This window comes from Ambystoma mexicanum, chromosome 5q (genome assembly GCF_040938575.1).
Source record: "Ambystoma mexicanum isolate Mex_15411 chromosome 5q, UKY_AmexF1_1, whole genome shotgun sequence".
NCBI classification, from domain to species: Eukaryota; Metazoa; Chordata; class Amphibia; order Caudata; family Ambystomatidae; genus Ambystoma; species Ambystoma mexicanum.
Genome location: NC_090933.1, coordinates 185,437,556 through 185,452,553, shown reverse-complemented (window position 1 = coordinate 185,452,553; position 14,998 = coordinate 185,437,556). Strand labels below are relative to the sequence as shown.

The following is a 14,998-nucleotide window of genomic DNA, read 5'->3' as shown; positions in this document are numbered from 1 at the left end:
TTGGTTTTGCCAAAATTCTGCCTTGATAACGACTGAGGTCGAAACACGAGTCGGCTTGAATAGGCATATGTGAATTTGTGACCAATCAAACAATTGAATTCTGTCCAAATTGTTGGAATAGACATATGATTAATATGTAACCTATGGAACAATTAAATTTATGTTTGCTATTTCAAGTAATTAAAATATTTTCTACATACTCGTATGGGAGAGCGCAATCATTGGGACTGACGGTTATTTCAAGCATTTTCATCCCAGATTGACTGTTCTCCATTTAATAAAGATTGCTGTAAACTTTCATGTAACTTAAAAGATTTATTTTTGGCCTTTTCGTTTACTGTGGTCCAATACGCTTCTGTTGTAGATGGCTTGATGATGTAACAATATTATCTCACACGTGCTTCTTTCAAATGCTTTGCGTAGAATGCAGTTCATATTTATTTTTAAATGTGGAATTTTTATTTGAAGCCTTTCCTTTTGTTTAGATTTCCATACAGTATGCCACTGTAGGACTGCCGCCGGCTGTTTTTTATGTTTCTGTCCGTGAAGGGGAGTTGGGTCCACCCCAAACATCGCACTCCCCAGACTCCCTTCCACCACTCCCCCTTCTTTCCACTGTAATGTGCCTTTTAACTGCACCTTATTAAGACATTTCCACCAGCACTCCTCCCTACACATACAATCCTGACACCACACTACCAGCTTTTTTGTGCTGCATGTTTAATGGTAACAAAGGAAAGCAGTGGGCAATGCATGTTGTTAGTTACAAGCCACAATATGGTATTAACATACGTATATAACAAGCACTACAATAAGTTACCAATGGCACATTGTCAGAAAGCGATATATGTGAATCAAAGTATTTTTGCTGATTGTCATTTGGCTATGCTGAGTGATGGCATATGCTCTGCTGGGTGATTGTGCTATTTTGCACGTAAAGTTAAGTTATTTACCAGTTGATGTACACCGCTTGACAAACAGGACAATGAATAAATGCTTGCCTTTCAAAATGAGAACCACATTATGGCCAATGAATACCTCCTTGTTGCTGTGTTCTCACCAATTGATACTTAGATCATATCAAAATGGAAGACAAAATTCATCCAATGACATATCGATCAAATATATAACATGAACATTAATGATTCAGTAGTTTAATGCAGAAAACATTTGATGAGGAAACAGACCTAGCAAAGCCAATGCATATCAGACATCCGCCCCCCCCCCATCAGGGTAAAGTGTGTTCAAACAAGAGATACAAACAATAAGAAAAACATTAGTACCAAAGAAAGACAGCACGAGCATCTCTGCGTGAAGGTATGCTACAATACCATAGATAAACAAACAAAAAAACACAATTCTGTGTCATACAGTGTTGTATCTGCAGATGGCATCAAACTGTCTCTCCAATTAAAAAAAGACTTCCAAAGATGGCTAGATACACATAAACAAAGTATTTCTGTACATGCAGATAATAGAGGACATGATTAAAAGTTCAATTTGCAAAAGGAGCAGTACCTTGTTGAAAGGATAAAAGGTACCTGTGCCACATGTGTATAATCTTGAAAAGATTGCCTCTCCAGATGTTTTTTTTTTAGGTCACTAGCAGGACTTTAACTTTATCATAAAGAGTAATGTAAACGTGTCAAATTGACCTCTACTAGATCAAACTAAATCAGAGCAAAGGTCGCTAATACATACCATTCGGTAAATCCCTTCAAGATGGAACACCAGACCATAGATGCCAACATTCCGAACACACCTGTGAGGGAGATTTCGTCAGAGAAATCGGGGGACAACATTTTTCCCATAGGAATGCATTGGGGAAAGAATTATTTTAGGTGGGAGAACGTGGAAAAATAGCAATATTTTTCACTGGCAAATCAGGAGTCTCCCGCCTAAATCGGGAGGGTTGTCATGTATGCCAGACGCATTAGCCAATAACGCCACCGGGGAGAAAATCTTGTCTGTCTGTCCTTTTTTGGCACGCACACATGGCCACACAACTTCGCAATGACATCATCACGTGGGTAATGGCAACTTAACAACGCTCTACCAGCGCCGTAAAATTGTTATGCAAAACATTGTGCATGCAGTGTGTAAAAGAGTACTTACAATCCGTATTGCTGAGGAATCCAATGGTGAAAAAAAGTTTATAATTAAATAACGGTACCAGCATCCCATAACTTAATTCTATGAACAATAGGTAGCCATGAAGCCAATGTGAGAGACACAAAAGAAAATAGGCAAATCCTACGCATATTTAAAAAAATGGCAACATCCAACTTATTACATACCAGTCCTAATGCTGCATCCAAAGATCAAATTCACCCAAAAATCTTCAGAAATGATCATATGATATGAAGGACCCTAACAGGATGTTCCTTCCATGTAAGTCCCACAGTATTGAGAAAAAGAGAGTTAATACTAAATCCAAGAATACAACAAAAATTGTGTTTTAGAATGTCAGTTGTTCTGAGGTAGGGAACAAACACAAGTGTTTACGAATAATGCACAAAATTACAGTCTTCATTCATGCAACCAGGGGTGACAGAATCAAATCTATCAATCCAGAAAGTCTTACGTTGGTCAAGTCTGTTGCCTATGTCTTCATGGTTTCTTGGGGGTCACTACTTCCAGAATCTGAAATCAGATCTGCACAATCTGATGTCGATGTATTTGAAAATGTTGCGCACAGAGGAATTATGGTTATTGGTGTGAATATTGCACCTATGTTCATTCCATCTAATTTTAGAGGGTCTGGTGGACTGTCCACCATAGAAGATACCACTGGGATAACTTATAGCGTATATTACATTGGCTGTGTCACGGGGGCATAATCACGTAAATATATGTTTCTCCTGAGCACGGATGGAAGCCTGTGTTGTCCTTAACCACATAGTTACAGTTCCTGTAAAACAGACATGGCAATTTACCCACCCCCCTCGACATATCTTTTAAATAAATTCAGTTTAATGTTTAACCAATCAGTCCCCCACATTAGAGCCTCGTGTATAAGAAAACAGTTGGAAATTACAAAAAAGGTTCTCAACCCTGCTGTCACACCTGAAGATATTCCAATGTTTTCTTGTTCTCTGCTTCCCTCACTGTGTTTTTCACCCTACGATTGTAAAGTGCTCCATTGCTTTCTGAAGCTAGGTCCACGCTCAATAAATACCCTAATAATAATAATAATAATAATAATAATAATAATAATACTGTGTATCCCGAGACAAAGGCCAATGTTGACTTTTTGACTTTCTTTGTAGTATTCTAAATGAAGTCGCATGGAAGGTTCTTAGTTTGTTCAAGGCTCCCATCACTTCTTTCTTGGATACCCCCTGTAGCTATATCTCTGGGCCATACATTGCAATTCCTCATAATACTTGGCGTGATCGCAAAAAGTGTGTTTTACTCTAAGATGTTGACTGAAGGGCATGTTTCTGATAAGACGTGGTGGGTGGAAACTGAAATGATGGAAGAGTTTGTTTCTGTCTGTTTCTGAAATATGTTTTTTAATAGTCCCTGGTGAGAATGGGTCAATTCTACAACCACTAAATGTGTACCTGGATTGCAGTAAACAGAATACTTGGGTTAATCTCATTAAGGTACTCTTAAAAAGTTCTTGAGAGTGTGGAAAGAGTCATTCCAAACACCCACAATGTCATTACTGTACCTCTTCCAGTAGTTTGAATACTTGTGCCACACTGGATGGTTAAGTATGTGATCATTCGCAAATGTAAATATAAAGAAGTTGGCATATGCCAGGGCCACAGTGGCTTCCTTAGGTGTGCCGGTGGATTGAAGGTAGAATTGGTCACCATTCCGGAAGTAAGAATACTGCGAGACGAAAATAAGTAATGTTGTGATAAATTCTTTTGCTGCACCAATGTGTTTCTCCTGTAGGAGAATCCATTCAACTAGACCTAAGTTGTGAGGTATGGAAGTGTAACGACTTTTAACGTCTACTGTAAAGAGGTTATTGCTTTTATGAAATGTGCAAGGTTAAGAATCTGTAAAAAGTGTGTTTTGTCCTTAATTTAACTACTGGTCTTTTGTATGAGTGGTTGTAAAAAGTAATGAATATATACGCCTAACGGTGGAAGTAAACTATGAATTACTGCCTTTTGTGCTGGAAATGCCTTTTGGAGGGACAGCGTCTCATAGTCCTTGTCCTACTACTTCACTGTGTGTGTTTTCCTTATGTTTTATGCCACTGAAGTCCAGCCTGGACCTCTGGCAGTGCAGCTCTTCATGTTTTCCTTTTGGTGAGCAACACCCATGGAATACCCTTATGGCACCCATGGGTGGGGGTACACCCTTGCACCCCTTATGTGTGTTTTGGGCACCTGTGTGTTGCCCACAGAGCAGGGTATGGGATGGTGACAGCTACATGCTGACTTGGTAGCGGCTCTGAGCGTGCTCCATTTTTGGGACACCCAGGCCCTGCCTTAGGAATCAATGGATTCCTAATGAAAAGGCAAGATGGCCACTGTAGCCTCTTGGTTTCTGTTGCCTTTACACCTTGTTTTCCAAAGTCCTGGGAAGCCTTTACTCTGTCCTTGTCTTCCTGACTGGCTGCTGGGTGGAAATACCATATATGGCTCTGGTGCTGACTCCTGTCAGACTGGCTGGATGGAGTCTTCCCAGGGACTTTGTGTTGTGGGTACACCCTTGGGGTAGGACCTGTATGAATGGAGTCTGAAGACAGCTCATATTCTGTGTTGTGGATGTCTGGTTTTGGTGTGTGTGACTGAAACTGGAGTGAATGCTGTGTAGTGGGCTGAAAGGCTGGGTGCTTACTCCAATCTACATTCTGTGTTATGGGTGTCTGGGTGGAGTGAATGGTCTGACTGCCTGTGAGCCTGGTTGGCTGACTGCCTGCATTAATACACTCATGAATGATTGGCTGCCTGAGCCTGGTTTAGCCTGATTGAATGGGTAACCAATGTGCATAACTGGGGACCTCTAACACAAATTTGTTTAGTAGCTGAATTCAAAGTCTTAGCAAGAAGAAGCTGTTGCCTGGAAGCGCAGCTGGAGGAAGATGTCTGCTGCTGCATTTTCTTCACGTAATCCAAAAGCTGCTGTGTTCTTCCAAGGACTGATCCAAGACAAGACCTGGCTAGGATACCTCTTTCCGGGCTACAAGGGAGCATTGTGCACCTGCTACTCTTCATCAGAAGTACCCTGGAAGCCAGTCCTGTGGGCCTGCTGTCTGGAGAAGGGGTCTTTGTGAATCCAGAAGAGGAGTGCTTAGATATCTTGAGTCGAAGAAGTCCAGTTGTGTCACCCAGGGACCAGAGGAGTGCTCATGACCACTGAAAGCCAGGTTGCTGTCTACTGCCCAGAAGGAGGGGTACCCTGGCATAGTGCTGCTTGACACCCACAGCTGCGAAAGTTTCACCTGAACAAAGATCTTTCAAGGGCCATACCTGACATGACATCTGACCATTTTTCCAACTCAAGAAGGTCTCAGTTCGCTGTGTGCAGAGGGAGGTCTGTCGGTGGGTTTCCCACCACCAAAATCTGAAGAAGACATCCCGAGAATCCAGCCTTGGTGAGGGTCCGTAATCCAGTCCAGTGGTCGAGCCTAGGTCACCAGAAGCCCTCGAGAGGTCCATGCTGTGGCTGCAGCACTGAAGAACCAAAGGTCGGTGAACCCTGAATTCCTGAAACCCGTCGCCACCGAAAAGCATCCAAGGTCCTGAAGGGTCGTATTGTCTCCTGCCAGGCCTTTTCAGAGGCCATATCAAGTTCCATCCTCGTGGGACATCCACAGCCAGAGTAACAACCCACCAGCAGAGACCACTGCAAAGACCAAAAGTGCTGCCTTTCCGAAACTGTCTGGTGCCTCATTTCCTCTTGGCCTCGGAATCCCGGCGACTCCTTCTTGGAAAGGGGGTCCATCCTTCAGGGGTCCTGTCGAAATAAGCCGAAAAACTCCACCACTTCGCCTGCCAAGGCACCAAAGGTACTGTGAGAATGAAGAGCGTCTTCCAGCCTCAGGAATCATCCAAGGGGACCAGATTCATTGTGGATCCTGTTCTCCTGTGGCATCCTAGGTACTTTGGGGTGGTGGAACGTATACAAAGAAAGCAGAGCATTATTAAACTTATTTGGACTGGGCTGTAATAGACAAGATAAAGTACACCTTGACTTTTCCTTTACAGGTTGCCCAGGTGGGGGGATCCTTACAAAGTATCAATATTTATGTCTAAAGAAAGTATACTTCCTATGTTCTGAAACTAACCTGCTTTTCTTCCTTGATCACAACTTGCTTGTGATTGCTATGCTTTTTAAACTGGCAGCTATGGGTGCAATTTAAATTGAATCTAAACGTATTGTGTGGTACCACATAGAGTAAAAATATGTTTGCCATTATTAGAATAGAACAGAGGCGTAGCCAGGATTGTCTAGCAAATGGGGCCTGATGCTAATGTAGTTGGGCCCACTGCACTGACACAAATATCTGTAAATACCCACACAGCACTGCTGAGCAGTCATTTACAGATTTTGCTCGGTCCTTGCCTCTCAGGCCCTACCCTGCCTACGCCTCTGGAGTAGAACAGTACAAATTGTATTATTATTTATGTGTGTATATTTTACTGAACCTTATTTTATATAAAGAAGCTGTTTTATTACCTCACATAATGTGTGGATATTCCTTTGTGGGGGCTTGGGGACTCACTGTACGTAAGAACCAGCCTGCATTGTCTCCTGAGAGCTTAAGCCTTGGTTGCTCATACAAGATATCATATAGAGAACCTTGGCTGGGGTGCTCTGTGTCTCTGTCCCAACCATGTAGAGGACAGAAGTACAGATACCCCCTCCAGTCTTTACACTGCTACTGTGGGCCTGCCTGGGGGGTTGAGCAATTGCTTGTGAATCTTTGGAAGAATATGGAAGATGGGTACCTTAGGATGTGTGGTAAGTAAAAATAATCTGGTTGTATCACTAATCCATTTACATTTCTCCTCCACTTTTCACTGATTCTTAAGATTGGATAGAATTCCACTCGTCCGATCCATTCTCAAGCTCTTTGTATATGCTGGAATCGGTCAATGGTCTAGAACATTCTGTTAAAAACTTTCTGTTGTTTAATAGGAGTAGAGCCTATTAAACAACATTTATCTGCCTCATTTATCTGCTGGTTTGTTGGTGATGTTTTCATCCCCACAAAGAGTTTTAAGTAAGCTTAATGTGTGCCTCTGCAAATTCTGATATTTTGCTCTCTTAAATTAGATCTTCCTGAGATCCTTTAATATTGCTTTGTGGAATATATCAATTAGGGGCATGTTAACGTGATTTACATTATCGAATACCCTTGTGGTCTCCGCTACGTGGGTCAAACAACTCGCCAAATCCACAAAAGGATAGATGAACACAGATCTCGCATCCGCTGCAAATCTGCCAATGCCCCAATGGTACAACACTTCATTGAAAATCATCATGGCCCAGACGATATCCTGTGGTGGATAGCAGACTCAGTACCTAACACAAGCAACGCCACTAACTCTCTCAACCATAAAGAAGCGTGGTGGATTTTGAAACTTAAAAGCATTACCAACGGCCTTAATGAGATGGACCCCACTCGCTTCTGCAGATAATCATACATCTAGGGGACATATTCTTCACCTCATGAGTACTTCTTTTACCTCTCCTGCCTTTTGAAGACACCATCATAGATGGCATAGAACTATATCCATTTCTATTCTTCGTCCTCACCAGCTCTCAGCATATTACATTTTTATGCTTCTTTTTTGTTACCTTGTAGGAGCCGCTTGCTCCCCAACACAGCACCTACTACTATATTCCCATCCGAATAAGAGCAACCAATTACTCCTTCTCCAAAAATATTTGCCTACAGCATTACTTTGTTTCTTACATTACCCCAACTAATATGAGCGGCCCAACACATTTGGTCCCCAGACTTCCTCTAGAGCCAACACATTTGTACTCCAGACTTCATAACAGCCTACACAAGTCACGGGGTAATACATTACCCTTCCACCTCATGTTCGCAAGTTAATGGACACTCCGTTGCCTCACGCGCATGAGCAAGTGACTAGCATTCCACTTTAGCAGGCTCACCCAGAAACGCTACAGGAGCGCGAACACAGACATGCGCACACGCCGGGCAGTACAGTAAACACTACCCGCGGCGCGCATGCGCAATCCAGTACAGCCGTACACAGTTCGGCTATTCCTTGGTGATTTTTCTCGTGTGTACGTGGCGCTCTACTCGCAAGCTACACACGCGACTTCACTCGCAAACCTGCAGAAAGCTCGGGACTCGGTTTTCAGGTAACTAGACCCCCTATCCCTGCACCAATTTTCAGACCATGTTTGCATCATCCAAGGACACGGGCACTTATATCTCGTTCTTTTTTAACAGCCCAAGATTACAAAACGAATTTGGCTCCACAAAGTCACCATTCCACACGGGTCCGTAATCCTGCGGACACCAGCCGATTAACCGGCATCCCATGCCTCTCATGTGAATTTTCACACAGAAGCCACCCAGCAAGGTGAGCGTTTCCCTTATTTGACGCACCCAAGCCACCATGGTCCAGTTCTGATCATCCATAACTGTTAACTTACCCAAAACTGTATGTGTTTTTGACTCCTGTAGCCTTTCACAGCCTGCAGTTATCGTTTAAAAGTCCCATTTTTTCCTACACCTCACGCTACTTTGGTGCTACAAGCAATCTCCAGATACATGCAGCATTGCAGCCCCCAAGGTTAGTCCTTTTATCTCCCTTGCCGCCTGATTTGATTGTGGTGTACCAAAGTCTTGGAACAGACTCTGTATTGTGTTTTTAAACAGTTTTTAACTCTCAACTCAGACACTAATATATCTCTACCCTAGGGAGACCTACCCCAGGCCCAAGATGAAGGCACTCTGCCGAAACGTCTTAAGGACCAACATTTATATATCTCTCCTGGTCCCAACATCTTTTTGATCTACTTCTAGACGTCGACCTGCAGCCTGGCTATAGACAACAAAGAGTTTCCGCATTTTTTGCTTCTGTTTGGATTGTCTTGTATTTGAATACACATTAATCACTTGTCACAAGAGGTGGTGGTTACACAGTGCTCTTTATAGCACTATCTTGTTTTATCATTGCATTTTTGCAATTTACCTTGTCATAATAATTGTGTAAGGGCAAGGCTAAGACTGAGAATTAACCTCCCTGCACACTCAGTATTTGTGAAGAATTTATTTGCATTTTTGTTTGTTATCTTTACAAATACCTCTTTTTGAATACCACTGATGCATGACTACTAAATGCATCCAGCAGCAAAATAAATTTAAAAGCTGTCTGAATGATATCTATTCTTGTCTGAACTCCTCATTGTACATCTTCACATTTAAAGTGTTTTTGTATTTTCGTGGACACAATAGAAATTACCTAGGCCTACTACAATCAATAAGTAGCCCCCCTAAATGTTACACGTCAGAACAGACCCCATTTGTTAACCAAGTACCTCTAGCCCGTTGTTCTGCCGTAGTTGGGCTATCCCTCCAGTTACCAGCATGTTAATGGGTGACATGCATTTTCTTTTTGATTTAAACTATATGTATTCTCTATCAATCTGGGATGTAGAGTCCTGTTTATCTTCAGTCATTTCTGTGAAAAAAACATGCAGCTTCAGTTTGCAAATGAATCAACATAACTCCACCTTATGTTCAAATAATGTACAGCTACATGTAAAGACAACCCTCAATCTCTTCACTAGTGTAAGAGTCTGCCTCTGTGTGACCTTGTGATGCTGGAAATGCATTGGAGGGACAGGGCCTCCATGCCCTTGTCCTGTACTCCCTTATCATGTGTGTTCTGTGTTGTTTACTGCACATGAGTCCAGTTGGGACCCCTGGCAGTGCAGCTCTTCCTCTTTTTGGTTGTGGTGAACAGAGACCCTTGGTAACCTTTAAGGGGTATATGCTGTTGGCAGCTTCATGTTGAGATGACAGGAGCTCTGAGTATCCTCCATTTTTGGATACTCAGGCCCTGCCATAGCAATAAGTGGATTCCTGATAGAAGACAAGATGGCCTCTGGGGCCTCTTGGTTTATATTGCCTGTTACCTTGTTTTCCACAAGTCCTGGGAAGCCCTGAGTCTGTCCCTTCCTGTGACTGGCTGTTGGGTGGTAGGAACATACATGGTACTGTGGGGAAGTCCAGGCCGGACTGACTGGAGCCTTCCCAGTGACTGTATGTTGTGGGTACACCCCTGGGAGCTGTGTGAATAGAGTGTGTGACCAATATGCATTCTATGTTATAGGTGTCTTGTTTCTGTGTGTGTGACTCAATGAATGAGACAGCCCTGCCTGAAACTGACATGAATGCAGTGTGGTGTGCTGAAAGGCTGGGTACTTGCCCCAATCCACATTTCCTTGTTATGGGTGTCTGGGTGGAAGTGAATGGCCTGAATGCCTGTGAGCCTGATTGCCTGCCTGCATGAATACCCTTCTGTGTGATTGGCTGACTGAGCCTGGCTCAGCCAGAGTGAATGAGGGACAGGTGAGTATATCTGGGGACCTCTCACTTATCAATTTGTTCAGAAGCTGAAGTTGAAACTTGAAGCTCATCTTTGAAGCCCAGCTGGAAGAAGAAAACTGCTGCTGCATTCCTTTGAAGTAATCTAAAAGCTGTTGAGTCTGTTGAGGACTGATCCGAGAGAGGACCTGGCTAGTAGACCTCTCCCCGAGCTACGAGGGACCATCGTGCAAAACTGCTCTCCTTCATCGAGGCATCCTGGAAGCCAGCTCTGTGAGTCTGGCATCAGGAGAAGGGGTCCACCAAGAATCCTGAAGAGAGCGTCTGGACATTGAGGCCATCGAAGTCCATTGCCATCGACTTGGGTTCAGAAGATTCCCATGTCCGCTAGAAGCCAGTCGAATTGTGTCGCCCTGAAGCGGGAACATCTTGACTCCGTGCTGCTCGTCACCTGCAGCCAAAAAGCTCTGCATCCCCTAAGAACATTTGAAAATGGGCTCCCTTGCCACCACTGCCGACCACTTTGTTGCGCCGGAGAAAGTTGAGGTCGCCGGCTACTGAAGAAAGTCAGCTGGTAGGTTTCCTGACACGAGAAGCCTTCAAAGATGTCCCAAGGACACTGACGGAGTGAAGATCCGAGGTCTTGCCCGTGCTCGAGTCCCAATCGCCGAAGCTATCCCGAGGTACGTGCTGCGTCCGCAGCACCAACAGGCCACAGGAACACAGCACCCAACACTCGATGCCCGCTTCTGGGCCTGCATCCATTACCGAGTCTTATTTGTGGCACCGAATCCTTTGCATCGAGGTTTACTGCATGCCTCATCTTCCCAGGACTTCCACGAGCGATCATCGGTTCAGAAGATTCCCATGTCCGCTGGAAGCCAGTCGAATTGTGTCGCCCTGAAGGGCGAACATCTTGACTCCGTGCTGCTCGACACCTGCAGCCAAAAAGCTCTGCATCCCCTAAGAACATTTGAAAATGGGCTTCCTTACCATCACCGCCGACCACTTTGTTGCGCCGGAGAAAGTTGTGGTCGCCGGCTACTGAAGAAAGTCCGCTGGTAGGTTTCCTGACACGAGAAGCCTTCAAAGATGTCCCAAGGACACTGACGGAGTGAAGATCCGAGGTCTTGCCCGTGCTCGAGTCCCAATCGCCGAAGCTATCCCGAGGTACGTGCTGCGTCCGCAGCACCAACAGGCCACAGGAACACAGCACCCAACACTCGATGCCCGCTTCCGGGCCTGCATCCATTACCGAGTCTTATTTGTGGCACCGAATCCTTTGCATCGAGGTTTACTGCATGCCTCATCTTCCCAGGACTTCCACGAGCGATCATCGAAGAGCACCACAATGGTCGAAGCTGCAGCCCCAATGCAAGTGCTCCACTTTTCTTAGAGGATCTCGACACCTAGTCGCTCCTGCTTTAAAGGGAGTCCACCTTCAGAGGATACCATCGACGCTGTTGAAGAAACTATTCCACTGCAGGTACATTGGGATGGTTGAACTTTTTGACCGGGAAGCAAGACTTATTAAGAATTTATGGACTAGGCTTGCAAATACTTTTATTACTTCTTGCCCATGTGGGGGGACCCTCACTCAGAATTGTGCCTCTATATCTAAAGAAAGTATTCTGCCATTGCTTATCCTTAACCTGCCTTCCTTCCTTACTTCCTTCCTACCTTCCTTATTATCTATGTTGATACACCTTGCTGCATGATTTGTATGCTCTATTATAACTGCCAGCAGTTGATGCATTTTAAAGGAATCTAAAGCCTAAGTGTGATACCACATAGAAATTGTATATATTTGTCATTTTAGAATTACCAAAGTACGAAGTGTGTTATTAAATTGTGTATATATCTCTGCACCTTAATTTTATTTAAAGAACCGTGTTAGCACACAACATAGTGTGTGGATATACCTTTGTGGGGTTTTGTGGACTCACTGTACTTAAGAACCAGCCTGCATCGGCTCCTGAGAGCTTAAACCTTGGTTGCTCGTCCATAGCTACCTTATATAGAAGACTCTTGGCTGCGGTGCTCTCTGTCTCTACCCCACCATATAGGGGGCAGGAATATAGATACCCCCTTCCAGTCTTTACAGACCTATGTGAAAGATGTATAACTATGTTTCTTTGTACTCTTTGCTTGAACTCTGTTTCAGCAATGCACCTTCTCCTGTCCCTCTGTGTTCTCTTTCTCTGCGTCTTTCCTCTAAAAAAGAAATGAATGAGGAAGTCCAATGACTTCCCTGAGCTGTAGGATGTGTTTCTTGCTCTACTGTATTTCCTGAGACAGGGCAACTGTCTGAATCAGTGCTAGAGAGTGTAGGTGAACTGCTTTTGCTGTGACCTCTGTGCCTATTAGATGCTGTTTTAATGTGTACATCCATGCTTTTACCTCATCACAGAGGAACTCAGTATCCCTCTAGAATGCTCAAATTTTCTTCAGTTCCAATTCCCCTTTGTAAGATTCTAATCTGTTGTTAATATTGTTGAGTATGTTATCTAATTCCTCCTTACTGAGCAACCCTTCTACTTCTGTTTGATTTGCCTTGATTTTCTATGCTAGGCTTTCCATATTTCTAGCAAATTCCTACATAGTTAACAATATTGAGTCCAATGAGCACTTATTCAGGATTTGTTCCCACCTCTTCACAAACTCCTTATTATTTTTATATAATGTGGGCCTGAGTGGGATACATTCACCTCAGGCCCACATTACATACACCATTTGGTATACGTTGGATCCTATAACAACAAGTAATAGCATTCAACTTCCTGTTAACGTCTTTACCTTTGAGATACTCTAATTGTTTTTTATCTTCTTGGAGGAATCACCCCTAGGTGTGGACTTGCTACTGACCCTAATCAGATTTAAAATGGCACCTGCTTTCTCAGAAGAAAAACCTCAGACTTCCGCTTTCTTATCAGTTAAATGTTTAATATCTTCATATGACATTTTAGGCATGCCCCCACTTGAATTGTGCCGAACAAGTAAAGTACTACAAAGGAAATCAGTTGTCACTGCCTGTTGTTAGTTACAAGCTTCAATATGGTAGTCAATTAAATATGTAGAAAACACTACACTAAGCTACCAATGGCACACTGGCAGAAAACGATATGTGAACCAAACTATGACCAAGGAACATCGCTTTGGTGCTGCATGCTCACCAAATGATACTTATATCATATCAAAATGTAATGAAAAGTTCATCAAACAACATGTAGATTATATATATTAAAAACATGATATTTGTTCATTTGATAGCTTTATTCAGAGTGGTCCTTTAGCACAAAACATTACAATCACATTTACTGCATTCACATTCAATTAACATAAAATTCAATAAGGACCGCAAAACAATAATTCAAGAGTAAAACCACAAGATTAAATAAAGAAAACAAGTAATGCTAGTTAAAAGAACTTGAACAATGAAATTAAGTTTAGGCCTCAAGAGGAGATCAAGCTCGCAGCCTCAGGGGTGATCTCTTGTTACAATGGCTCAATGCCCATCAGCTTGCTTCTCATGAACAAAGAGCAGTGCACATACTAAGCTGAAGCAAGTACTACTGTCCGCTCCAGCGTACTGGTGTGGAACTGTGTTGCTTCCCTTGTATTTATTAGCTCCATATCAACTAGAAGAGATCTTAAATACCTGCGCCTAGGCTCCATTGGGCTTGGATATATCATCGTGAAATTAATTAGTGTGTCATATGCTTGGTTACAAAGTGGACATAGAACAGAGTTGTGTGGAGACCATTCACGAGTGAACCAAGCCATATGTAAAAAGCCCAGCCTAAAACAAACAAATTAATAGCGCTCTTAATGGGGATATATTCCATCCTTTGTAATTCCCCAATGAGGTGGGTAGGAGAAATACCGGGCCATTTTTCAATATATATAATTGAATCTCTAGATTCCTGAAAGCATTGCGTTTGACAGTTGTTTTAAGGGCGACCTTAAGTGAAGGACGATCTCATTGGGTTTTCCCAATAGTGTCTAGCCCCTAACTCACACAGCATTATTTCCACATTGAATAACCCAGCCCTGGTTATTTGCGCCTTACATTTGCAAGAAATCCCTCAGAGCATCTTTATAGGGGGCCAGACTCGGGGTAGACCAAAGTCTCACCCAATACAGGGCTGGCTTTAGGGCAATCAAGTCGGCTAGAGGCAAAGTTTGGAGTTTCAAATGAATCAACAAGGTTGGAGCGTTCCTAGGCAAGAGCAATAACTTCTTTAACACATTTTTCTCAACAGCATATATATCATTTTTGTATTTACGCAGCCCCAAATCTCTGCATCAGAAAGTGCCGCAGGCTATGCCTGTTTATCGCTCTAGCGCTGGTGAGATTGCCCCGCCACCATGGCCTGTAAAAAAAGAACAACTGTCCCTGCTATATTAACTTGGATTTAACCAGTTGGTCTGACCACCACCCCCCGCCCCATCGTTGAACCTAATGCCCAGATAATCAAAGTGCCTAACTTGGTC

At 43.3% G+C, this 14,998-nt stretch overlaps 1 long non-coding RNA gene across 2 annotated transcripts in view; it reads left to right on the top strand.

The window, feature by feature from the left end:
* Positions 1–14,998, top strand: part of LOC138498563 (uncharacterized) — a 552,766-nt gene that overhangs the window by 306,613 nt on the left and 231,155 nt on the right. The gene's annotated exons all lie outside the window — the stretch shown is intronic.